The sequence below is a fragment of the Anser brachyrhynchus genome (assembly GCF_964034855.1).
Source record: "Anser brachyrhynchus genome assembly, chromosome: 12".
NCBI classification, from domain to species: domain Eukaryota; kingdom Metazoa; phylum Chordata; class Aves; order Anseriformes; family Anatidae; genus Anser; species Anser brachyrhynchus.
Window position 1 is genome coordinate 5,476,296 of NC_137707.1, and position 27,957 is coordinate 5,504,252.

At 39.4% G+C, this 27,957-nt stretch overlaps 1 protein-coding gene and 1 long non-coding RNA gene across 3 annotated transcripts in view; one reads left to right on the top strand and one right to left on the bottom strand.

Moving 5' to 3' along the window:
- The window catches only part of CDYL2 (chromodomain Y like 2), a 63,949-nt gene that overhangs the window by 34,444 nt on the left and 1,548 nt on the right, over positions 1-27,957 (bottom strand). The gene's annotated exons all lie outside the window — the stretch shown is intronic.
- LOC308176589 lies at positions 306-27,579 on the top strand. 2 transcript variants are annotated; one of them, XR_013938429.1, is made up of 3 exons: positions 306-9,165; positions 9,779-9,841; positions 21,190-27,579. It is a non-coding gene; the product is annotated as an uncharacterized lncRNA (long non-coding RNA). The 2 variants fall into 2 exon arrangements; XR_013938428.1 differs by having other exon boundaries at positions 306-9,841.

A 27,957-nucleotide genomic window follows, 5' to 3' on the forward strand; every position in this document is an offset into this window, starting at 1 on the left:
GTAAGTAATTGTTCTTTTTAGGTCCCCTGTTAGAGCAAACCAATGGATTAATTCTGTCTGTTCACTGGCTGGAACTGTACATTCATAGAAATCTTGGTGGGTTCCCCAAAGGCGTCTGAATGTAATTAGCAACTAAACATTATACTTCCATCTCAATTCATTTACCTGGGAACTGTGCTAAGATATCTGGGTCTGAGTCATAGTGGCCAGCTTCCCTCCATCTCCAGGGCACTCAGCTGCAGCATCCCAAACAGCTCATCCCTGTGCTCTGTCTTATCAAATATCTGCATAGAACCACTGTAGAAGCAAAGCAAGGAATCATCTGTACTCTGAATTTAGCACAGTCCCCTTCAGGATTGCTCAGTGTGGCAAAACAATTAACTGGAGCTCAGTCTAGGAAGTTTGAGATCATTTGTCTGAAAAGAGGAAAAGTACTCACAGAAAAATGAACTGTCTTTTTGTGTCCTCATTTTGGGACGAGTGGCTTTCAATTGTCGAACTAATAGACTTACTCTGATCTTGTGGACTTCACAGGGAGCAGCTGTCCAAATTATCTCTGGCTTTGAAATACTTCTCATCCTCCTGTCTGGGACCAGCCGGTAAGACTACATCAACCTGTGGAACTCCGTAGTGGCCTGTGGTTGTCTGTGGATTTGTTACTTTAATTACTACAGCTCAATATACCAAGGAGCAAAACATATATATATAAATATATCCTGGGGAAAAAATTAAATTGCTGCTAAACTCAGTAGACCACAGCTATCATTAGTGCAGAGAATTTGGTTTAGCACTCTTCTGCTTGTACGAGCTACACAATGCATGCGCTTCCCCCTCATTTAATTGAGGATTTCAGGCTTGGAACACAAGCTCTGTGTCAGGTTGATGCTACCTCGGAGTATCTTAGGTATTTCTTTTGATGGATTGCACCAGTCGTGTTGCCCTACTTGCTCACTGAAGGAAGAGCTTCAGAACGGATGGACAAATAACTTGCCATTTTCAGAATCATGTACAAAAACATCTCTTCAACCTCACCTTTTTTCACTCATACACATATGTTTAAATTTATCTATACTCTTTACCCATTTTCACATTGTTGCTCTACTACAAGGAGGGAAAGTAAAGGGAAGAAGTTCCTTGGAAATTGTATTTATTTTTTTATTGTGGAAAACACAAAATTATTTTGGTGATGAGACATTATGCATTTCAATTAAGAGGATAAAAGGAAAAAAAACACGAGTAGTCTTTGTTCCTGGAAACAAAATACTGGCAACGGAGAATGTGATTAACCAGTTCAAAACAACACATCATGAGGGGACAATAGAAGTATTTATGAAATTGGGTCAAATTTAATAAACGGTTTCAGAAAAGACATTCAGAAAGCAAATATATTTGGGAGAGACTAAGCATTTCATTACAGCATTTTCAGAACAAAGCTATCAGTGTTTCACTTCAAATTTAACTAAACAAAACTAAGATGAAAAGGTTAAAGAGGAACTAAGTAACCCGAAGACAAAATGTTTTGTTTCTGATCAACCCCATTTTCAGTTTATTGTTTTGCTGGGGAGAAAATGAAAAAAAAATGTGGGTTGATCCAAACTTATTTGTTGTCATTGAGTTTTTTTGGTTCAGCCATCAAAACCACTGGCTTGACTAATGATGCATAAAAAGTCTGAGTAGATATTTACCTCGTCCTCATTACTGTCTCATTGTTCATTACTGAGTGCATTTGTGGGTAGCATCAAACATGCTTGACCTCTAAACATGGTCTCTTTTCTCTCTCGCGGCTTTAAGTTCTCCATTGATTTATCCCCTTCAGAGTGCCACTGTGTTTTTTCCCTGCATATAGTGAAGTGCTTTAGCGTGAGCATAAATATCAGTTTGTTACCCACACCTGGTACAGTCTGTCCCATTTTCCTTCTATTCACAGTCCATGGTAATAATGAACAGCCTTTCTGCATTTACTTCAGGTTACACAAATTCATATGAGTTTTCTTAATGAGAAGTAATTCTGTGACAGCTAGTGATTAATAGAAACAATACTTTCATTCGTTTCCTAGAATAAACAATACATGGTCTTGGGAATATGCAGAAAATACCTACAGCTTCCGTGTCTGATTTTCCATTTCCCCTCTGTTCTGTCTTTAATGACAACTGAATAAAATCTTCCTAAAAGTGACTGTGGTAGTTACAGTTTGCCAAATCCTCGAATTCACTATATTTTGTTTGGAAAGTGAGGAAAGTCTAATAAAACTAAAATGACTGCAGACAAAGTGTAATGGAGGGGTATCACAGTTAGGAGAGTGCTAGAATTGACATATCCCATTACTTGCCTGGACTCTGTCTCTCTCTCCATCTCTACTAATTCTGGGTGATTTGGGGAGCTGATATGTCACTATATAAATATGTTTAAAGAAAACAAAATAAGACGATAGCATCTGTGCAAGTGCACTTGCAACATACTCTTTAGCTTCCAAGCAGTCTTAAACCTAACAGTATGCACAACTGCAGAAACTAGAATGAAAGTCATAAATGAAATCTTTTTGTTTAAAAATTGTACATTCTAAACTTACTGTGAAATTAAAAAAAAAATCCCAGACGAGTATGGTACAAGTATGTAGAGCTTCATAAACTCAGTGATATGATCTGGTGATCAAGTGCACAGTTTCCTTCTTCACAAAAGATTCAGGGTCAAAATCACCCATTTAACCACAGTGTTATTGCCGACTTCTCAAAAAAAATCTAAGCCAAGTTAAAAAAGGGCAATTACCGTTCAATTATTTCTATAGATACAATTGCAAAATCAGAGCACTGTATACTCATCTCATAGTTCACAGCAGCTCTACAGAACATACAAAAAATCTTTACGCTCCCAGAAAATCACCTTCTGGGAGATCAGTCAACTTGCAGAAAGGTTTGGAAGGCTGCGTATCTGCTCAGTGATTTCCAAAATACAAGTCATGGCTTCTTTATCCATGCATATCTATGTAAACAATTTAAACTGTAATCTGTGATGCTCAGATGGTCTCTTTGAGCATATAGCACAGAGCAGCAGACTGATTTCATGACACACTAGAAAAACTGCTTTTCATTACTCTAAATTACAGCCCTTGTACTGCTTTATATATATATTTTTTTTCTATGGAGATCTTTGTCCCGTGTTGTGCTTCAGGCTGTTGGAAGGGATGTAGATGTGTTTTTGAAGAAGGTGCCAAGTAAAGAGAGGCAGTAAGACTTCTGAGAGAGATAAATGCCATCTGATTCAGCAAGTTTGTTTTCTGAAAATTCATTATTGCCCTAACTTCCTCCTTTTTGTAACCTTCTCTTGAAGAAATAATGTAATCGTTAGCTTTAATATCCTGCTTGCTTGGATTTGTGACTTGTGTTTCTCTTGTATTGTTATTTAATTTCTCAAAAAAACTGCTAATCAGAGCATTTGTTCCAGATGTAAGAAAAATATGGGAGCGTATCTTCTGAAAGGGTCAGTATCGATGTTAGTAAAATAATGCTGGAATGGATGCTCAGTCTCTCCTCAGCATCTCATCCACAGTTTAAAAACAGAGTAGATCCAGTTAATGTGCCAGCTACAAATCCTCCCCGGTAGTAAATTTGTATAGTTACCTGGAAGGAAATGAAAATGAAAGGGCTAGATAGTCACAAAAATAAATGAGAAGACATTCCTGATCTGAATTATTCACAGGCAAAACCTCAACTGACATCTTCCCAGGAAGATGATGTCCTTCAAGAAGACACTGCTTTTTATTCTCTTCCCTTTTTCTCTTTGTAAGCATATGGATTTCTAATTTTTTAATCTCTTCTCAGGATCAGAAGAGGTGTTTAACTTGCTAGTGAAATTCTACAACTTTTGTATTTTCACTGGAAGAAAACCTGTGAGTCTCATACTAAACTCAAGCCACTGCTTTAGGTATACATGTCCTCCAACACACGGACATGAAGGCAGACGAAGAAAATGCTGTTCAAACACCCGTTGCTCTTCTCTGGGTGTTGGATCTTCGTGTCCTGATGGACAGCAGCGCTGCGCAGGCTGCCTGCTCCGTGCGTCGGTGTGCCGGTTATCTGGGAGAGCAGAAGGACACCGCCAGCTGTGTTTTGCAGGGGTGAGGAGGCAATTCGAAATTACTGCTACAAGTGCTCTTTTCACATTCCTAAGACTTTTCTGGACCCAGCGTTTTGCCTGCCTAAGTACAGTCTGTTAACTATCTACCCTGGCATCCAGATATTTTAAAGAAACTGAAACAAGCCGAGCTCTATGCTGCCACGTGCAACGTGATTTCCGCTTTGTGTAAGGGGTCTTCTGGCAGAAGAAGCTCGCCTTTATTTCCAGTTTAGATAAAACAAAGCCCTGGCTGATAGCCTGCAGAGAAGCAACCAGCCACAGCTTCCATGCAGGCCCGTATCTGTAGTGGCTTTACGCCGTTTTTCTTGGAAGCCCCACCTTTCTCTGAAATGCAGTCTCATTCAAACTGAAACTCTGCTCTGGCCTCTCAGTTGTTCATTTCTGGAAACTGCCCTGGTGCCACATCTCCAGCTCCACACACGGTCTGTTTGCTCCTTTGATCTTATTTGTCCCTCTGGCTACCTCTGCTAACAGAACCCATTGCCGTGCCCTTCCCTGCTGTATTTTTGTTTGTTGCAGTTTCTCCTGGCTATAGTCTCATTCCTCCTGGTCTCTTAGATCCATTCTCCCCCGCCATGTAACTTTAAGGATATAATCTAAATCACTTTTTTTTTATTAGCGTATTGAAGTGTATGTGTATAAACCATACCTGTGGTGGATGTGCCAGAATCATTGTGGGTGTTTGAGCAGGTAGGAGCAATAATACACCCAAGGATCTTCCACTGGAAGAAGGGGATTTTTGTATGGACCTGTACTGTCTCTTGATAAAGGACTGGAAAAGGAAAATTAAAAAATGATGCAGGGACCAGGAAGGGACTTCCTGATCAGCATGTAGTCGCTGTCATTGCAGGCAATTGCATCATATAAACCGTTTCTTGTTGCACACGTTAATGATGCCAAACAAATTTCTGCCCTGGGCTTCTTATTGATAGGTTGCATAGCAAACAGACAGCAGTTCTGCAATGTAATCATTTTGCAAAAAATACTGAAAGTTTCCGCTTGGAAAACAAATCAGTTTTCTAAGGTGCAAAGGTGCCCTAAAAAAACAGAGAAGCTCTTTAGCAGTGGGCTAAGGTAATCTTGACCATGCTCCATACATGTAAGAGCGGTACTTCTCCCTCTGCAGTCCAGCTGTGCACCCGTGTCGCCAAAAGAACGGGTTGTACAAAGGGTGGCAGACCTCTTCAGGTCTGCCCTCAGGAAATGGTTTAAATCCCTTTTACTTAGAAACAGTAATCAACACATTCAACGTGGAAATCCAGACAGCATGAGGGTTTCTATTTGTTTTAAAGTGTAACGATGAATTTCATTTATCAAGTCATCATTTTCTTTTCTATAGTAAATTAGTTCACGATTGGTTTTCAGTGTTTGCGTTTCTTAAGGAAAGGAAAACAAGAAGCAGGGCATACCAAATGTCCCTTACGTTAGAAATTAAAGTCAGTTCTTTCAGAATGAATCCCATAGTTCTATCTAGAACAGTTGATTTTGATAAAGAACGCTTACTTTTATTTCAGTAGTAAAGTGCAGCTGGTGATTTTTACTATAATACTCAATTTGTTTTGCACATTATAGTGCACACTTTAAATTTGGAAATAACAGATATTTTCCTGGTGTGTAGACTAACAAAGGAAAAAATAGGTGTTCTTCCTATTTACTACCACAAGTGAGATAGATGTGGATGAAGTTTGCTTGAAGCAGAACTGTTCTTGTAAAGTCTATTGCTGTGGCAAGCACAGATGACTAAAAGATGAATGAGAAATCTAAATGCAAGGAGACAAAATATTTTGCGAAGCTCTACAAAGAGCTGGTTGTTTTGGACACACGTATGGCTCTCAGCTTTCTACACTGTGGACTACGTCCTGGGCTGTTTCTCTGCTGAATTCAGTGAGTTTTATACCACCTCAGAGTTTGTGTGCGGGGAAGGTGCGTATTTGTCAGAGAAGATGAGTTCAGAACAAGCAAAACCTAGTAAGGTCCTGATTCTGCCAGTGCTTTCTTTAAGGGATATCAGCAGGATTATTCCCAATTTACTTAGGTGCACATAAAATCAAAGTAGGAATCCCTGGGACTTAAACCATGAGATTTTTTAAATTTTTATTTAAAAAGCAGTTTATAGGAACAGGGAGAGGACTTGAAGAGACTCTAAGCAAACCAGTGTTTATATGAACATATCATGGTTCTTTCAATAAAACTGGCTGGAATGTGTTAAAGATACTCACGTTTCTAAAGAGATAGAGAACTGTGTATGCAGTATTTAAAAAATAAAAATAAGGCTATCTTGACTATCACTAACACTAGTGCTTTTCACCAACACTAAATAAGTCCAGAAATTCAGGAATTGTTAATTTATGTAAAAGATGAACCTGAAATCATTAGATTGAATTAATGCTGTCTGTCTTCTTTTATGTTCATTTTCATTTCGTTCTCCCGTTACCTTGCTCAGTTCTAGCTTATTTTAGTGTTCTGTTGTATCGTTCACTCACTCTTTTTCTCCACCATATGGACTTCATTCAAATTCAACTCAAGGCCAGGACTTCAGTTCAGCACGTTTAAATGCATCCCAAAGCTTAGCCAGAAGTGAAGATCCCACAAAAAAAATAATACAAAGGTTCAGCTATAATACACTATAAATAAATATTTGAACTACTCTGCTGTACTACCACTCGGTGACTCATTGCTTTACAAATGCCACTGGTACGACTGTCATAAAATAAACCACATGTTCTTGTGTGGTAGGTAGAAAAATATTTTCTTATCCCTTTTACAGAAAAGCGGTAGACTTGAGCATGAAGAAGTGAAGCCTGGTTTTTGAGGAGCTGTTTGCCACTCGGTGGTTTCCATAGGTGCTGGGGACTCAGGATTTCACTGTGGGCATGAGCTTCCGCTGCTCAGAGAGGCTTTACCAACCTCATACAGTGTGATGCCTGAGAAGAACTGTCCAAGGGCAGCCAGTTGGCTTTGCAAAGGTTTTGTGCCGTGGGGACGATGGGTGACACCAAGAGGGTGCAGCCTACTGAGGGACACCAGGGCTCACAAGGTGACTGTGGCCAGCTATGTGTTCATTGTACACCACCCTCACCTTGCTGAAGTACTGTAAGCATTGCAGAACTGAGCTCTACAGCGATCTTTGAAAGAGGACAATCTAACAGCTTTGCAGATATTTTTGAGGAACTTGCCCTTTATTGCAATATCTTGGGAAAAATTGAAGCTCTGTTTTGGAAAACATGTGACACGGACAATCAGAGCAGGTGTCAGGTAGTTACTCCAATATAAGGGATATGGAACAGCAATTTTGGGGTATGGTGTGTAAAGGGACAGAATACATTTTCTAGCTGCTGTATACAAGGAGACGCAAGTATCTTTGAAATGATCGATACAGATTTGATGGGCAGCAACCCAAACAATCCCCAACCTATGGGCCTGACTGTGAGTAAGGATGGTATTCCCTCCATCGTGACTGAGACAGGAGGGAGAAGAAAATGAAGAACTCTGTCCGTGTTGTATTAACGGCTGGGCAGGGACGAGGAGATGTCAGAAAGATAAATCATACATCCGCTTCGTGCTTTCTATCCAAACCAGAATAGGAGGCAACTGGCTTGGAGCATCCGTATAGCAAAGGCAGTGACAGTCACATTTGTGAGCAATACCACCCAGGGAGAGGCTTTGGAAGGAAAGGGCTAAAAATAGACAACTTTGTACAATATACTAGAAGGTTGAGGGGCGATCCTCTGAATGAAAAGCTGAAGTAGCAGTTTGTAAAGTAGTAGGATAATGAGAGAAGCTAAGTCACAAAACACAAAGGTGTTCAGAACTCAGTAGAATTCGTCATTTTCCTGGTTACGCAAATGAAGGCAATGTGATGGCAGAGTACAGAAGTGAGCCAAAAAGAAAGGTAGAGCACAAGGAGGAATAAAGAAACATGCTTTAGGCGACTGTAATGCCATGTATCCAGGATACCAGTGCAACATCACGGAAGGATGGCACATACAGGTTCAAAAATTATCTGTGGAACAGTAATTATCAAAAGGAAGAATAATACACCACTGTCCCCTCAGAAATAGCATTCAGATGAGTAGGGTCAGCAGACCAAACTGTTACCTCAATGATTACATCGGTTTTCAGTGCAGATTGAATTTGTGTTCCAGATCTGGGTTGTGCCCAGCGTAAAACCGGCTTACTGCTGGTGCCTGGAAGGAACAAGCTCTCTTACGGACTGTAATATAGGCAGTTACGAAAGCTGTCAACATTCCTCAGACTGACGCTTTTAAAAACATCTGAGAGCACCTAGTTATAAATCTGCATTTAAAAAGTGGGGACGGAGCTCTAAAAGTGGAGATGTAAAGGAATAAAAGGGTTTGAGCAACTGGACGGACTCTGTGCAGGGAGGACGCCAGCTCATAGCACGGATGAAAGGCACATGGGGATGAAACCCATCCCTGCGTGTACAAATGGGCCGAGGCTGTGCCAGGCCAGGCCGAGCACACCGTGCCCACAGCACGCTCAGGGCCGCGGGCCTCTGCGCATCGCCCCCGGCAGTGGTGAGTCCCCGGGGGCTGCTGTCAAAGCGGCAACCCCAGGCTGCCTGTCCACTGTTCCTAAATCCTCCTGGAAGCCGCCTTGCCTTGCCCTCGGTGAGTCCTGTCTCAGCCTTGGTAATTCACCCAAGCCACGGAGCTGTTAAGTGATGAGACCCCCGTTACTCTTGGTGATAGGCTTTCAGCCCCGCGTTAGCCGTACTTCCAGCCACAGGGGTTGTGGCAGACTGGAATCCTGCACTCCTTCCCGAGAGATCCCAAGCAGCAACACGGGGGTTTCTCTGGCAGAGGCACAGATCCTGCCATCCTGTTCAAAACGCCTGTTGGCTCACTGTAGGGTACTGCAGAGGCGTGGGCCACCTCTCGGTGCTGACGGCTACCATCTCTTTCTGTTGGTAGGTCACGCGGATGTCTCAAGCTTCAGGGGGAGACTGGAACTCTGATGAAGCTGAGGAACCATTTAGAAACGTCTGCGCTTGAAGCAGTATCGAATATGTAAGTAGTGAATATATTAGTGGGGAAATTTTCCATCCATTTGTTAGTCAGATTCCTAACTTGGTGGCTGTCGTAATGCCTCAGCTGCTCCTGGATGCATTTACAGCAATGGTGAGGCAAAGGGCTTTGTTCCCTGGGCCTCTGTAGAATGGGGCACTATATGTTTATAAATGTAGGGTTTTTAGATTTATTCCCTACATTCGTCTCACTGGGATTAGACTAGTATATGTTCTCTCCGTGGCACTATGCCAGTCACAGACTGAGGCTGTGAAGGTTGCAGCTGTCTGCTTATTATTAATTGAGAGTCAGCGCAGAGACCAACACACACGGGTTGGAGCTCCAGCGCCCATACTGTTTTCCACATAGTTTATGAATGGAAGTTTAAATTCACAATTTAGTATAAGAAACCTCTGGGTCACATTTAATACTAAGGTTCCACTTGCAAATGGTTTATGAAATTACAGAAAGGAGTTTTAACAAATGCCTAATAAGTTGTTAGAGACTCTCATGAATCTTGCACCTAATTAATCTTCTAATGAGTCTGTGATAGTCTTGTGGTATTCCCACAGTCAGCCCTAACACAAACTATACATATCGTCCGATACTGGAACAGGTGTCCGGAGAGGCTGTGGAATATTCATCCTTGGAGATACTCAGATCTTGCCTGAACAAGACCGTGAGTAACGTAATTAAGTTGGTGCTGCTTGCAAGAAGGGGGTTGAATCAGATGGCCTCCAAAAGTCCCTTCCAACCTACGTTATTCCAAGAATCAGTGAAACATAGGTTTTGCCAAAAATATTTACTAATTTATTAATTCTTTTCTACTTGGAAAAGCGGCTGAATTTAGGAAATGGAGTTCTATTCAGTCTGTGGAAATGGGCATATAAACTGACTCAGTTACGCTGAGTTTAGATTTACCAGGCTGCTGGAAGGGAGTTTCCCATAAGCAGCTCTGAACTTCCTTCTTTCCTTGACCTGATATCATCAGGGATTGTTGACTCGCAGGTCATACAGCAAGAGCAGTCTGCTCTCTGAGATGTACTCGGGAGAGATGGGTTGGAGGACCAAGGTCAGCTTGATCACAAGGTTAAAAGTAACTTCTTAGTCATTAAATTGGCATTTTTTAATACCGAGATACCTTGTGAAGTAAATACCCCCATTTATGGTCACACCTGTGCATTTTCACTGTTTGTATGATCATTCACTATTTATGGTATGAGCAGGACAAGCAAATGTGTGGTAAATTGGGGGGTGAACGAACAACATGTGGCATGATAGGAGCTATAAACTTGCTCTTCATCCAATGTGAAGGAAATAAAGCCAGCCTGAATCCAAGAGGGAGAAGTTGCTTGCTGTACTTTATCACAAAGATAGGAGGAATCATGGTAATAAAAATATGCTTGTAATTCTCATCCTGGAGGTTTGTGCAGATACAGTAAGAGAACATAGCACAGAATGTTTAGGTGGGGCTCAAAAGCCTGGGCTTGTGTTTCAAGTCACCATCTCAACTGCTCACTTCATCTTTATATGCTTTATCTGAAATGATCACCTCCTCTGTAAAGTGATTTCAGGTCTGGTGTTGAAAATGGGAAAGGTGCACTGAAATAATTTTTATGCACAGCAGTCTGAAAAATGAAAATTTTGATGAAGCAAATCTGTTTAAAATGAGAAAATAGATTGTTTAACTTACATTGAATTTCTGCATTTAGTGTTTGTGCTATCTGCTGCTTGTACTTAGCAGTTTTGTAGTAGATTATCCAATGTAATGTCCCTAGCATACTTGGGGAGGGGTAAGAGACTCGTGAGATGAATACAGATTTTATTTTGCTGGGAAAAAGAATGTGCCTGGGTTAGATGGCTCTGGAATTACATAACAAATTTCTGATCATGCCAACCTGTCCTTGTCTCCAAGGAGCAGTTGTGTACAAAGGCATACATGAAAAAACAATGTAGAAATAAACAGAAACACAATGGAAGAGTGTTATATTCTTACTATTTCAACAAGAACACTGATAAACATTGGGGAAAGCATTACTTTTATTACGCTTGTCAGCTGTAGCCTAATAATAGAACAAAAACCTAATCTTTTTGGAGTATTTCATGGGTATTAACTAAACTTGAAATCTAGAACACAACTAAGCTTGTCCTCTAGATACGGAGGAAAAGTATTTTATGTAGATATTTTGAAGATTTCAAGATGGTATGCACATGACTAAAGTGTTTAGTTTGATTCCAAGGAAACAAGAAACTTTTGGTGGTCATGGAAAAAGGATTTAAACAAACTGACAGTTTCCAATAATTGAAGAATTTCCCTAGAGAGTAGTATGTTTTTGCCCAATTAGTACTCTGAAACATTATTTTTATAGTTACAAAGCATCACGCAAATCTATCCTACTAATCCATGGATACTAATGATCGCTACTATTATTTAATAGCATGACAGGTGGAGCCTGGAGCTACGAACACTTTAAATATGTATTATGCCATAAAGTTTTACTTGTTCTTAAAATTAAATGGTCAGAATATGTTGATCAGAAAATCTAGTATAGAGTGTCTGTCACATCAGTGCTAATGATTGCTGGTGTGCTCCAAAACCAATGATGTCAGTTTTGCAGTATAAAAATTCGGTGTTTTTCTGGAAAAGACCTTGCCCTTGGCTGCTGAATGTCACATGCAGTGTTCTGAATATGCACTGTGCAGTACAGGGCAAATCCAAAATGTGCATTACCGCATGCTACATTATCTTTACAATTTCTGCTTTGTTGACTCTGTTAATGTACACAATTACAGACAGTGCAAATTTTAAAAGGCAAGTTTACACCCGTGAATTACTTTTAAAGGGAATCTGAGATACTTTACAACACGTGTAAGGATATATGCTAGTTAGATGACAGCCACTGGGGAAAACTGAATGGAGCGTTCTTTGGTTTCCCTCTAAACTGCTGGAGTCTTTTGAAGGTGACAGTGAGGGAGAACAAAGCATATGAGTCACCTCTACATCTCCTACATTTTCTTGGAAATGCTTCTTACTCACATGAGCACTCTTGGGTGCTAAGTACCTTCCCTGGATGGACATATAATATAAAGTAATTTTTATTCAAGATAATCAAAATGTTGGAAAATCTCTTGACTTTCAACTGTTTGGTGATGTACTTTCTTAATTTTTAAATAACCTTCTTAATACCACATGTATTAATAATGGAGAGTCCTGTCCAATTTTCAACATAAGAATCTATTTGGCTTCAATTTCTTATAGTAGATTTTTGGAGAGCAAAGAGATTTTTCAGGCTCTCTTCTAACTCCGAGTTTGTATTTTAGCATCTAGGTTCTTTCCTGTCTAATGCCTATCTAGTTAGAGGATGTGTAGTCAGCAATATGAAATCAAACTATGCAGGTAGTTGTAGGCATTGCTCAATGAATGGCATCCTCTGATAATCTACATATGCTGCAGGCACAGTGAGAAAATTCGTAATTCTAAAGAATTAGATTCTGAAATTGTTTGTGACAGTATGAAGTAGTAAAATTGCTGCCACATGAGAGTGATATGCACTTTATAGTATATTCACACATGAGAATTTATTCATGACCAGTTGGTCACCATGCTTTCTTAAAACTCTAGGTTTTTAACCATTTTTTAAAATACAAAGCTAATAATATCCTGTTCATCAGATATTCTCATAATAATGGTGAAATACTCTGCATTTTGAGCTTGAGCTTTCCAACATTTTAAGCTTGCATTTCTACCATAAATTTACTGCACAGCATAAGCTAAAATTAAAAATAGAAGACTAATAAAATAAGAATGATCTTCCAGAATGAATGGCATATGATACCAACAATATTTTTCTCTGTCACCAGTGTTGCCTTTTTTGCTAAACAATTGGGCTGTGGCTATAAAACTTTTGGGGATGTAGTGTCTTGATAACATTTTGAAAAACGGTAGAGTACAGATCTAGAATACGTTTTATATGCCACGGCACAGAAGTACCACTGCTGCTGGAGTGACATTGTTCGTTTAAGAGGCACCCATGTTTCTCTTGTGTGATGGCCCAGACTTGATTATTTATCTGTCACAGCATTACTTACAGACTCACAGATTGATAGATTTGAAGGCCAGAAGGGACGAGTCTATCCATCTAGCCTGTCTTGGATAACACAGGAATGGTTTACATTCAGCAGTTCCGTACCGGGTCCCAAGTTTCGATGTAGTTAAGCCACATCTATTAGAAAACCATCACACCTTGATTTGAAGAGATTCACAGAAAGTGCGCCATTACTGTTAGGGAAACTTCCTAAGTGCCATAAATAAAATGCTATAACCTTAATGTTAAAAAGTGTATCTAATTTATGATTTATGTAGGGTAAACTTCCAGCCACTGGCACCTTTTATATCTCCGTTAGCTGATTTAATTCTCCAAACCTTAAATCCTGCAGAGTGGTTGGCAGCTAACTGCACAGGTGGTCTCCACATTTCTTTAGGTTTTGTAGAATTTTGGTGCTAAAATGGTGGCTGTGTCTAAAATTTGGAGCTGCTTCAGAAGCCATACTCTAAAACTTCATCACAAACGCTAGAGCTCATTAATGTGTTTGAAGTTCAAATTAACTTATTGCATATAATTTTGAGGGAAAACATTTTTATGAAGTGCAGGACTACAATAACTGCATTCAGAAGGCCAACACAAGACAACTTGTTTTCCTTGTGAAGCGTGTACCTCTTAAAGATGGGACAGCTGTGACTAAAGACAAAGGCAAAATTAAATAAAAGGAAGATATGCAGGGTGTTCAGTTCCATGCCCTAGTTTTATTCCTGCTATGCCAAATTTTTACTACTTATTGTCTTAAATCTGTACCCATGTGTTCAGTCATATGGCCAAAGAGAACAGCTTCCCCCTGTGCTATACTGGATTATTGCATACAACTATATAATTGCCCACATCTGTCTACAAACTGCTTTACATCTGCATAAATCTGTACCCTTTCTTGCTGAAACAGGACAGGAATATTCTCATCTGTTTGTGAAAAATTCAAATGCCAGATATTTATCTGAATTTATTTTGAGTCATAATAACAGGTAGTACAAACCTTACAAAGAAGTCATATCTAAAAGTTACATATGCTGTAAAAATTTAGTAATCTGCCTTTAAAAATGAAATTCTCAGTGTTTGATTTTTTAAAAGCACATGCTATGAATGCAAAAATACTAATTAAACCAATTAAAACACTTTAGGAGTACTCTGAAAGCAGGCACATAAAGTACTAATCAAATGTAAGGAAAGAGTTTAAATGCTTTGAATTTGCTGGTTTGTATATATATTTTTTTACCATAGATAAGTACATTAAAGCCTTTTTATCTTGAGAGTTGCAAGGATTAGTATCCTTTGTGTGTGCCTGAAAATAAGACAGGAGTTGGTTTTGCTGACCTGAGAAATCATTTACTAGGCATGATTCACCAAAAATTTGTTGTGGGAACTGAAGAAGTAACAGAATTTTCTTTTCAACCTCAAACTTATTTAATAGTTTGTTGAGGCTGTCGGGGTATGTAAAAGAACTGCTGTCACTTTAGAGCAGACAGAACCAAAAATTACACGATTTCCTCAAACGAAATTCATGATTAGTGAATCAATTTCCATTAAAATAACCCAGTTCTGCATTTCAGAGATCAGGGAACTCTATGGGGTAAATTCAGCCAGTAGTTTGCATTATTGGTACATGAGCTCAATGGGCCAGGGCAGCTGAGTAGGAAAGAGATTTTCTTTCCCTGATTAAGTACGGAAGCGACACTTCCCTGTCCTTCGAATCCTTTTGTCGCCTATATGAAAGCTGTACATATTGAGCTTAATTTTGAGGCCATGGACTCAGGTGCGGGCAACTTCCCTATGCGTGGAAGAGAGGCCACGGGGTGCCAGAGAGCCGGGGATGGGCAGCAGGGCTGGTGGATGACTTCCTAAAGACAAGGCCAGCAACATCCAGGGAAATTCCACGGAGCAAGATGAAGGAATGGGAGAAGATGGGATGGAAAATGGATGCGGCAGCGTTAAGCACAGAAGTGCCTTGGAGCTTTCAGAGTAGAACAAGTGGTTTGGGGTTAGGAATGATCTTGAAATCACTGTACATACTGCCTAAATTATGTGTCCCTGCTGGTGAAGAAAGTGACTGCCTTAGCCATACGTCACATGGGAGATTTACTACTTTCTTAAGCTACAAACACAAAAAATAGAGCAGCACAGATCTATCATAAGGAAAGATACCACAGCAAGATGTGTGTTCTGGGATGTCATCATTTTGCTGAAAGAGCACCATCACCTCTTGCACTATAAGGATTATGGAGAGATGTGAATATTTTCATTTAAGGGCCAGGCCCTCGGGTATGTTTTGTTTCTAGACACCTGAAAACTTTTTCAAAATGTTTCATAAAAAAGAAAGGAAACATGGCTTTATCAAACAGCAGTATAGCAATATATTTTTAATATATCTGTAAATTACATGTTCCCCTAAGTAATGCTAGCACCTAGCATATCAGATCTTTCCCTAATTATCTGTGTCAAAAGCTGCAAATTATGTCTTAGTAGAAGTCACAAAGTATTACACCAGTGGTAGATTCTGCTGCGTTATTTAAACAGAGCTATCCTCATAGCTATGCACAACCAAATCTCTCCAGCACTGTAAAGAGCAAGGTAAACTTGGTCACTTAAAGTCCTGTTTTTTTAAATGACTTTTATAAAAATATGTAGCCCCAGGGCTTTTAATTTTCTTGATATATCTACCATACTTATCAGCTTTTGGTATTAAAGCATATTGGAATAATTTTGTAAAGGTTTTTTTTTTTTTTTTTAGTTTTTGAATGTTACAAAGTAGACATTCCCCAAATATATAATTTACAATTCATGTTCATTAATGAGGCTGTCCTGTAGCCAGAAAACATGTGTGATAGTACTTTCCTTTTAAAACCATGCCAGTTCACCACCCTGAGTCATTTTTAGGTTTCTGTGATGAATGTTTTTTCTGCAGAGGAGGCCTCAGAGTCAGCTGGCTGGCTGGGTCTTTCCTCCCGTGAGTTTTCAGTCCTAACCACTATGGGAGTTGGGCATCAGCAATCCTTTCCAGAAGCAACCTTTAAATTTAGGACCAGGAGGGGAGAACCCTGCTCATTTTAAGACAGAGTCTGATCCAGATATCCATTTCTCTTGATGGGAGTGATTACATGATATGGCTGTCTGTGATGAAGAGTTGATAGCCATGACTGTAGAATTAATGATTTCTTTCCATCCTGTTTTCCTAAAAGTGAGATAAATGGTGCTGCAATGAATTTTGCCCTTTGAAGGTCAGTGTATATCCTGCACATGAAACAAATCCTTGCCGTTCATGTTTTAGAAGAACAATATTAACATTCATGAACATTTCAACTTCAGCCATGTGATGAGCTTGGTTAACAGAAGTGCCAGCTGCCTACCTTCTCGGGGTACGTATTTCATTTCACAGAGCAAGGCAGTTTGTTTCTACATGAGGTTTACCTTCTGTGAAAGTCTGCGAACAGGGTGACCTGGGGCAGTGGAAGCCATTTGCAGTACAATGTCATTTAAGGTCTGCTCAGAGAAGTCTGATCACCTTGATGCTGCAAACAGCTGCGAAATAAAGCAGGTGAACTCTTACACCAGGGTCACTGATGTTGCTGAGATTGGTGCAGCATGGGGCTGGCGCAGTTTTTCAGAGCTCCACAGTGTACTTGGTTCAAAGGTCGGGCTGAGAGCACTGCTTCGCAGGACTGAGAACTCCAGAGAAGCTCTCGGTCCTATATAGGATTTATTAAGCTCATTAAAATAACACCCAGTCCTAAATGAGCCGCAGCTTTGCTTAGCCTCTGTTGTGGCTCTTGCAGCTCACAGAGTGTGATTGCCTCGCACAATAGCAGCGAGAAGCCACAGATCGAAAGCAGCTGCCTCCATGTTTGAAAAGGGGAACGTTCCCCTCACAGCTCGCAGTTTCTGTCCCAGACGTGCTGCAGCTACTGGTTTACCCCAGTCAGAGACGTCTCTGTTTGAGTCAGAGCTTCGTGAAACCTTCTCAGAAATGGAGCTGAAGACCAGTCACTTCAAGAGAAAAAAACCCAGCACACAACAAAATGACTGTAGAATGCTCTTGGTTCATCCTGTCTCACTCAGAAGCACTGTATCTGTTACTGCAAAGCCGTATTACGCTCCTCTATAATCAGAGGGGGAATGGAAAGGGAGGCCTTGCTCTCAGTCCTCCTGCGAGATCTGAGGCCGCTTATGCAGCTCCTCGGCTAGCCCCGAGGCTTACTTCCAAATCTTGAATAAGTGATACATCAAATATTAAATATCCAGTAGGCAATCCCCAGATATCCCCTCGCTGCCTGTACGTGTATGTATTTAAATACACATCCAAACCAGACCTTGGTGATTTTCAGTCCTAGACAACGTACTCAGTGCCCAACTCTGCACGTGGAAAGAGCAGCTGCCGTGAGCCCGTGACTCACCAGCAGTGCTTGTGATCTTTGGGTGGCCATAGGAGCAACAGCAGCTGGACGTGAAGTGAGAAAGGTGTTTAGGAAAGTTCTGTTAGAGCTGTTCTGAGCTGCAGTAAAACCAGAATTTATTTGGGAATCTAGAACTTCTGCAGAAGTTAGGTTCAGCTAGAAATTATATCAAGCACTTAAGGTATTCCGTCTTGGCTTGGGATGAAACAGCTTTTAAGAGCGTTCTCCTTGGTTTGTGTACTGTACTTTGGACACATACCTGGAGATGGACTATAGAAAATCAATGCGTGTATACAGTAAGAGCAATGGAGATTGTATATCCAAAGTAAAAGGACACATTTACACATTTTAATTTGTCATTAAACAAGACTCCTTTTCCTTAATACTAACTAGGCTACAAGAGGAGCAGTTAATAGTACAGGAGAAAAATTGCATCATTCATGGTAAAAATGGAAGGTCCAGTTCACGTTAAAAAAAGACCTGCCTTTGTCTTCTAAACACAGCAGGTTGTCAGCGGTATTTGATATGAGTAAATGAAGCACAAAAAATAACAGCAGCACAGTTGCAGAACAATTCAAATCACAGCTCACAGCAGCTTGTCAATAAGTGGTAACCATGCACACACTTCAATATCTGATACCACTTCTAAGAGTGAGAAATGTGCTACCCCTGGCACTCACTGGAAACACTCTAAGTAATGTCACGTCAAAGAGCCAAAGCGTAGGACGGTCAAACAATGCAGGAAAAAGATCCAGCATCCTTTGTGTAGACTGATGGCAAAGCGAGGGGATATGTTATTCAGTTGGGAGAAACAGGAGTCTTCCATCACGGCAATGCTCCCGTCCCTGGCAGTGTCCAAGTCCAGGCTGGATGGGGCTGTGGGCAGCCTGGGCTGCTGGGAGGGGTCCGTCAGCTCCCCCGAAAGAGCAAACGTCCCGCTAGCGTGTACACAGTGGCACAACAGCTTCTAAAATAATAAAAACCTGCTGCCAAAGAGGTGAAGCTGATACCTGTTGCTTCTTTCAGTTTCCTGTTAATTTCGTCATTGTTTCCATAGTATGGTGTGTTTTGCCAACCATACATTGTGTATTACTATGCATTATTATTATTTATCTGTAGCATATAGCAGTATTAGGTAAATAATAGTTGCTGTTTGGGTAAAACACTGTCATGCTCCCTGTCATCTCTACTAATCATCTTTTTGCTGACTATAACAGTATATCAGTTCTGATATTTCCGCACAGAAGTAAATTACAAGCCAGTGGTAACACTGAACTACACAAGACTGGAAGTTGCTTTTCAACTTTTCACATTTTGGGATTACGAACAACTTGAGCTTGTGCACCCAGCCTCTGTTACGGTCCAGCCTGCAGTTACTGCAGCAAAATAGTGTCATTCCATTATCAGTCATAACCACTAAGACTTATTCCTTCATGAACTTCCAGCTTATTTCCCCTGCAGACACGTGGAAACATTTTAGTACATAAATGTAGCTTACCCTACAATTCCATGTACTTATTGTGTGATCCAAAACTTCTCCACCTTCTTTCCTATATGGATTTTAATACCTGAATCGTGTTCCTATTTAATTTAAAGCCATGCTGTTATGCCCTACTGTTAGTGAACCTAGAAGGTTGTTACTTCCTCTGCTTATTTAGAGGCAAATTCAACCACTTCTCATCCAAAGGCAGCTTTCTTATGGTCTATCCTCCTAAATCCATGCGTTCATTGCTGCATTGGACTCAACTACTCCTTCCTTACGTTAATCAGCAAAAAAAACTTTGTGAGCAACATCTTTGCATTCTGAGTCTCAAAATCCACTTCTGAGCCCAGTAAGCATTACTGTGCATTTTGTTTCTCTAAGAGTTGTATTTAGCAGGAATTCCCCAGTACCTCTCCTCTGAGATTTCCTGTGCTAAACCACCTGATAACCTATTGCAAAAAGATTTCTGAAAAACAAATTAATCAGGTGTATTAATGTGATAACGTGATTTTATATTTTGCAACAGTCCCTTCTCCAAAAAAGGGAAATGATTTAACAGTTAAAAACAAATATTAGAGAAAATATCAACTGTGTAACATTTCAGTTGAAGTTCATTAGCATAATCATGCAAATGTTACAAAGAAGTCTCAAAAAACTGTATAATGTCATATTGTTTTGTAATTCCCCTCTTATTACTAAGAGCAGTAAGATATATAAGCAAGGCTCTCTCCTTTGTAGTTAGCCTGACATCTGAGAACAGTTTAAAATGCCACTTCTCACTGCAGGGAGTGCTAAGTGATGTCAAGAAGAAGTTAATATTTGTATATATGAAAGAATATAACAAGTTGAGCTCATCAGTTAAAGATTAGACTGTTCATATCTAAGCATATTAGTAATCACCATTTCTGGGAAAAAAACACACACATACAAAACAAAGAAAAAAAAACACACCACATAGCAACTTTGTGTGTTTGTTAGATGTGAGTGGCTTTTTAATATATATTCAGGCGAGTCCTTAAAGATTGATGAGCATTAACAATCCTGTACAGCACGGAGGAAGCCTATGAAGATTATTGAAAAATGTACATAGAGAAAAGTTGTGAATAAACCCTTGTGGATGCTGAGCTGCTTTTCTTATAAAAGTGAAAGCTATTTTTATTCATAAGAAACATTTAATTACATTAATACGACTTTCTAATAATACTGACTTAAGAAATTGCCTGATTCTATGCATTTACTCAAGTGTTTTTTAGTATATCCTTATCCCTTTACCCCAGTTCTTACACACAGCCATGGCAGTGAGCCAACACTTCGTTTTTATTCTGCGTGTTTGTTTTGATGTTACTTCATCACCTCCTCCATCCGCCTAGTCTTCTGTTTGCTCCTTCCACCTGTTGTATCTTGTTGGGAGCCTGGACTGAGAGGTTTCTAAAACAGAAAGTGACCTTTTCTGCATCAGGGAGTGACCCACTATTCTGATTGTCCTTTAGTTTGTAAGGACACTAATTAGCAATGATTAGCAATTAGAATACCAGAACACAACTTGTAAGGCAAGTATGTTTGTGATCTCTACAGACCACATCAACATCTTAATCAATACCCATGTTTGTTTAATGACTGTGGTATGTACTAACCTAAGAAGTACCACACAAGGTCAGACTAAAGGTCCACTAGCTCCACGCTGTGTATGTTCTGATAGAAATTAATACTGGATGCTTAGGAAAATAGAATCTGTAGAGTAAATGCTGCCCTTGCTCTTCCCTCCTGGCTTCTTCTAATTAGCAGTTTAAGGATTTCTTTGTACAGAAAGGTATAAAGGGATCTATCCTCCAAGAAGCTGCGTTACCATTCTTCGAAACCGGTTATAGTTTTGACTTCTACAACACCCTGTGACAGAGAGTTCCATGATTTAACTACTGTGAAGAAGTAGTTCTTTGTCTCAGCCCTCTGCCTGATCGTTTCATTTGCTGCATGCCTTTTCTTGCGCAATGAGAAATAGCATTCATCACTGGATTAACTAATCATCCTCCATTTGTCTTTTCCACAGTCCTCCACAATTCATATCTTCCACAATCTCTTCTTCTGCCAGCCAGAAAGTTGCCAGAAGGTGTCTTTTCACTGACAGCCACTGCGCCTCGCAATGCCCCAGTTGCCCTTCTGCCTTCCTTTCTGAAGCGGGTGCAGCTCTGCAGATGTGAAAGCACAACGGTATTCCCCAGTGACACGAAGACGACCATCTTCTGTTTCATTCTCAATGGCGTTTATAATAACATGCAGAATTCTGCTTGCCTGAGGTTTACCTCCGATAAGCAGCACTCTGGCCCCATGCTCTGGGCAACCCTTTCAGAGCTGGAACACATTTTCCGGTTTAGTTTCACCTTAAGGGAGCATGGTCAGTGCCCTGCAAGGCTGTTCTGTGATGCAGACGCAGGCGTGAGGTCATGGAAAGACTCACTTCAAAAGCAGGCACCTGATCCAAATTAAAATACTAATGTAGACACACCCAAAGCCTTTCCACAACAATTCCAAGATATCTCCTGAATAGTAACGGCTTCTTCAGGGCTCATTGTTATGCAGGTATAGTCAGGATTAGTTTTCCTTTGATGATTAGCTTGCATTTATAAACACTGAATTTCAGCTGCTGCCATCCAGCTCTTCACTGCCAACCTTTCTTTTGACAGTGCTAATAATAATTTATAGATTATCAGCAACAAATGTGGTTACTTCAAATAGCAGAGGAGTCTGTTGTACAACACAGGTCCTGGTACTGGTATTTGGAAACTCTATCATGACCGCCCTTCACTGCTTCCTCTCCGCGATCTAGGCTGCCCAAGAGATGACCAACCCTTTGGGACCACAGCTTTGTTTCATTAGCTCCTGGGGGTTCTTACCAAAAGGGTTTTTAAAAAAACATTTACAGTGGCCATAGCCATTCCTATCCACTTGTTCGTCAACTCCAGGAGTTCTGTGAGATGTGACCTACCTCTCAAAATTTGTGGTAACTCTTCTCCAAAACAAGGCATGTTCACATGTATCTGCTGATTCTCTTTCTCCAGGTGCTACTACTTTGAATACAATGGAGCTCAGACTTGGGGTCTGTAGTCCCTTGTACCCCTTCTTAATCCATCAGGTGCTGAGCACCTGTCAGTGGCTACATGTTTATAAGATGGTTTCAAATAAAAACCACAAATCTAAATTAACGCAGTGAAGCGCCTTATGGAAGAGAATATCCTCATTGTCCTTCTTTTGCCCTTCTGAAGGAATGGGCAGTGACTTTTGTGGGTGGCCCTTGAGAAATCTAGCAAAGCCCGAGTGGGACAACTGCTGTTTTTTAAAGAAAAGTGTATGATAGATGTTTTCAATACTGGTTTTGTTTTAGTGCTGTGCTGTAGTCTACTGATCATGTTGCTACCATTAGGAGTCATCTTTCTTTGGTAAGCCAGAAGAATATTTTTTTCCTACACAGATCCATCATATCAAATTATTGTGCAAGTTTTTAGAAACATAACAGATTTCCAACAATATTTTACATTATGACTGATAATGAGACAGTATTGAAATCTACATGTTCTCTATGTAATAGAAGAAAACAGACTGAAGTGTGTTTCCTTTCAGCTCTGCTGAAACAGAGAGTGTGATGCCGTTATTCAATGGGCCAAAAGGACAATTTTCATTTTGTCAAGACCAGAATATTTTCATTTGCATAAACATGAAGTGAGACGGCTTCTATATACCCCACTATTGGTTGCCCTACACTGCAAATATTTTATGTTAAATTGTTTGATGTATTCTGTCCTAATAATTTAGGCATCAGAAACAATTAAATAGTTAATAAATATCTTTTTTGCCAATGTCAAAATGCCAGCGTCACAAAACATGTTGCAGAAGTTTTCTGAAAAATATATGGGTAAGGAGGAACAACAAAAAGGGATTGCACTGATGAAAACGTACAGAGCCAAGAAACTGTAATACTGCTAAAAGTCAAATGAATGGACAAAGAAATGCTATTTACAGCATAGCTGGCCATGACAATTACTCCATTGATTAAAAAAAAAAAAGCCAATTTATTTCAATATTAGATCACATTTAAATTTTGCCATTATTTAAACTAGTCTCTCTCTAAATATTTTAACTTTCAGAAACAATAACTAAACAATGAGTTTACTGCCAGCTTTTAATTTTGAACCAAAGACCAAAGCCAAAGTAAAACACTGTATTTGTCATTCAGAAAGCATTACAAACATTTATCTTTAATTGTTTTAATCTTCTGTTAGCTATAAACCCTGAAATTGGTCAACGAAGGGAAGCACGTTTAGTGCCATGGCTTTGCTTAGGGGGAAAGTCTTCGCATGTTTAAGCCTTCGAGGGTGATACAGAGCATATTTTCAGTAGTCTTTCCAAACAGGAGCATTCTTGTAACATGTATCTTGAGATAAACTACACTTGATCCAGATAAAGCGCTTTGTAACGATCAGGATTGTAAGAAAATTGGAACATGCATAAGAAATCGATTGGTGTTCGGTATCCCAAAATACGCCCAGCAGTTTCCAGTGTAATAAGGAAGTTGGAGTAGTAGTAACAGTGACGTTGTAGGTAAACAAGACAGTCATTATGGGCAGTGTAATGTTCCATATGCAGCTCGATGCTGGAATTTCTTACCAAGATAATGAATATTGCTGGAGTTATCCAGTTATGCTTTTGAAACTCACTCAGCATCATTTATTTAGAGAAATGCAAGACCCCTGCAGAAGGCACCTCAGGTTAACTGTTTTTTGTTGGCACTATACCTCCATTTAATATATCGTCCAGTTTAAGATTAAAGAATACTGTCTGCACTGCAAATTGCACCTATTTTGGACAGTCCTGTAAACTTCCATCAGGCAGTAAAATTTCTACCTGCTGTGAACAATGCTGCTCACAGGTTACCTTATTTGGGCTACAGCTGGCTTCAAAAAATTGACTTTCTTAACAATTCAATGACAACATGTAGGTAAATAGCTGAGTCTTCAAAATACTTGTTAGTAAACCTTTTCCACTTAAAAAAAACAACAAGACAAATAAAAGAAAGAAAGGTGTTAATTACAGATGACCAGATGCTCAGCTGGTGGGAACAAACCCAGCATTACCAAAGCCAGCATTGCATCCATGGCCTCTCATTCTACAGCAGGAGCAGATGCTTAACTCTATTCTACATCCCCCAGATCCTACCTCAAGCCACTGCCTTCTACTTGTAAAATGTCTTGTTTCTTCAGCATGGGACTGTTATGTCAATAAAAAGGTTGATTTAAATTGGGAAATGATAGTGTTTACTTAAATACACTGTTTTTTTTTGCAAGTCACCTCTGCTTTAGAACATGCATGCATGAAACACTTTAACATAGATTTCTGCTTTCCAGTAGAATTCTGTAAGCAGGTTTGTGTCTCTTCTAGAAATGACTCAATTGAAAGAGGTGCAAGATGGAAACAATAGTGCTTAAAAACCTACATTCGTAAACCTCACTTTTGTAAAACAAAGATTATTTTTTACGGTCCGCATCTGCAAACCAAACCCAGCATCCAAAAGTTGAGTTCTCTGATATGCATGTCTCCACATGTAATAACAACTCAGCAGGCCAGACCGTGCCATTACTATCTTCAAGCGTTGACTTTGCTGGTACCTGAGTGCAGGTATAAGTGAGAGATGTTGCAACTCACCTGGAAATAAATTATCTTTCTGGTGGATCACATAAGCTGAAGTAAACGGCGGCTCATTCTTACACAGCTAAGATGTAACTGAAACCTGTCACTGAGGTGGACAAGCCTCCTTTCAATGGGCATTGTATCATTTCAGTAAGAAGATAGCATTTTTTAAAACGTCACTTTCCCAAACAGGGCAACACTTTAATGCAAAAATTGCTCAGTTTAAAGAGTGACTTTATTACTGTGATCCAGAAATATATGCATGTGACAGTCCCCTTCAGAGACTGAGCTATAATCTTTAGATCACTTACCTACAGTGGTGTAATATAATCTGACACCATGTTAAAAGAAGACTTCAGATTTTGACATCGTTGTCACTGTCTAATTGTGTTTATTATATATAAACCCCAAAAATATTAAATAAAGAAGAGCATCAAAGTCAGCTTCATGAGCATCTCTATGATACTGATAATTGATTCATATATTCATCAATAAAATAAAATTTTATTGCACTAAGCAGGATGCTCTGTGTTAGGAAAAATAAAGTTAGGTACACTGTTCATACTGATTTTTTTTTCCTTTCAAGCCATCTTACACACTTTTAATAGCAGAACCTTTGTGAAAGAACTATTTGTATTAAGATAATGCGGGAACTAAAGTCAAGATGGAGAATACAAAATATTACTTCAAGTCCCTGACAACAACTTAAATGTGAATCAACAAATTTGGTATTTAAGAGTAAATACATTACCCTTTCTGTTGGTTACCAAAATTGAAAAGGATTTCCTATCAACACATCCAACGATGTATTTAAATCATAAAGCAAAATAGGGCTGTCTTCCTAAAGGCCACTATGAATAAATACCCTTTTGTGAGTCCTTTATTTTTAGTTTGCTATTTCTAAGGAATATGCAGCATAGCTCTTTAATATTTAACAGGTCATCTCTTACAAGAGAGAAAAAAGAAAAAAAAAGAAAAAAAAAGGAAAGGAATATTCCATGACTCTCTTACCTGCCCAGAAAAGCTTGAAGTCATAAGAATATGGAATTCAAGCAATTCAAAACTAGTATTTTATATAGCCTGGAAATTACACTGAAGTACACATACATTCGTTACTGTTAAAGAAAAATAAATATATATTTACTTAAAAATAAAAACATTGAAACTAACACCTACCTTCTAACATTTAATGGAAGTAACTCTCTTTTGATGTAAAATGTCTTGGTTCTAGTACACAAATCTAGAACTGACTACCAGTAAACAGAACTCCCAATGGGTGTTCTTTAGCTCCTGGAATAAATAGGCAACTGTATTATGGTTCTAAAAGAAATTTTATCAGAAGTATTTCAGGTGATCAGAAGTTATTTTTAATTAGAGAAAGGCACCCAGTTAAACAAACACAGGTTGTTTTGTTCGTGGTCTTTTTACATATAAATATTACACAATATTTGCATTAATATACAGATACTCAGTGAATTCATCTTTAATTTGGAAAGGTTAAAAAGTTTTTTAAAAGATCATAGCAGTAAAAAAAAAATAAATGGATGAACTGTCAGGATTAATACGCACATCTATTTCCAAAACTTAAAATTTTATACTCAAGTTCCTTGAGTGCTACCAACATACAAGAAGTTAGCAGAAGTAATACAAAGTGTACTTTTAAAATGTGCTTTATCATGACTCCTAAATCAAGATTGGCTGTAACAAACATAATTTTGCAGCCAGTATTAAAGACTCTCAGTTGCAGAGGTATTTATTATTGTTGACTTGTTTGCTGAGGTTCAGTAAGAATCCTTGAAGGACTCAGATATTACTAATGGAGTCAAAAGGGAATCAGAAGTGTAGTACACCTGTGGGATGTTACCATAAGCCCAATGTCACTCATTTATACCAGCGGCCCCAATGTATTTCAAGCTGAAGTCCTGAAGCTGTTCAGGGGTCATCTACATAACATTTTATTTGTGCAGGAGGACAGAAAAGAGTGGTATATCCAAGCAAGAAAGGTGTCAGCTCTGAAGGCACTTCATCTCATCTGCTAACTGGTACAGAACATCCCAGTTTTAAGAGGTTCTTTCTAATGCGTGCCTCTGATGAGGTTGGTTGTTGGGGACAGGAAGGTACAAGGAGGCCATGCCAAGTCATTTTTTAAATGAAACCACCATCTACAAACTTGCAACTTATTACACATACAAACTCTTCCAGCTTTCTTGACATTTCCTATGACCTCAGTCATGGAGAACTTCACAGCAGAGATGTGAAGTGTAGCTGGGTTGATAATCTAAGACTTGCACATACTTTTTCCCCAATGTGTCCGACATATAGATGAAGATTTTACAGCAGGACCAGCTGAGAAGGTTGTATTTCAGACACCTCAAACAAGAAATGCATAGCCATGCTTCCACTTACCTGTTCTGTTGGATACAGTTCTACCATATGACACAAAGATAAGCAAAAGTAGTTCACATGAAGGAACAAAGAAAGGAAGTGATTCAGAGGCTTCAAACCACAACACTAACAATTCTCATTCATCCATGTGAATGCCTGCAGAGTACCGGGCATAAAACTGCCTGCAACCTGGGCTAGGAGCCTGCCCTCTCGCAGAACACCTCCACACCAGGTTACTGCTTGAGCAACACCACCCGTATGCCAAGCAGCAGTACTCAACGCACAGCCCACATCCAACTGCCAAATGCCATCACCTTATAATAAGACAAAGATCATTAAAAAAAAAAAAGGGAGATGTAGATTTTTAAAATAATGAGTAGGAGCTAAAACAGCGCGGCTACCATTAACCCAAGAGGTATTAGTTTTATTTCTTTTCAGAACTAACCAAAACATCTCGTGAAAACTTCGACAAGACCAGACAAAGATCCTCTACACATCCCAGCAGTTACTAATACAAAATTGTATCACTAAGTTTTTCTGGTCAAAGTTGTTCTACACAGAACTCCCACTGGCTACACTGGAGTCCGGACAGAAATACAGTTGACATGCAATAGCCTTAAAATTACAAAGTAACATGACAGAGATCGCAAAATGGTGGGGAAAAGGTCAATGGTACTATTCAAATCATCATGTGCTTCTGATCATTTAACACCACTTAGGAGAGCATAAGTGCTTTCCACTTCAAAGGTCT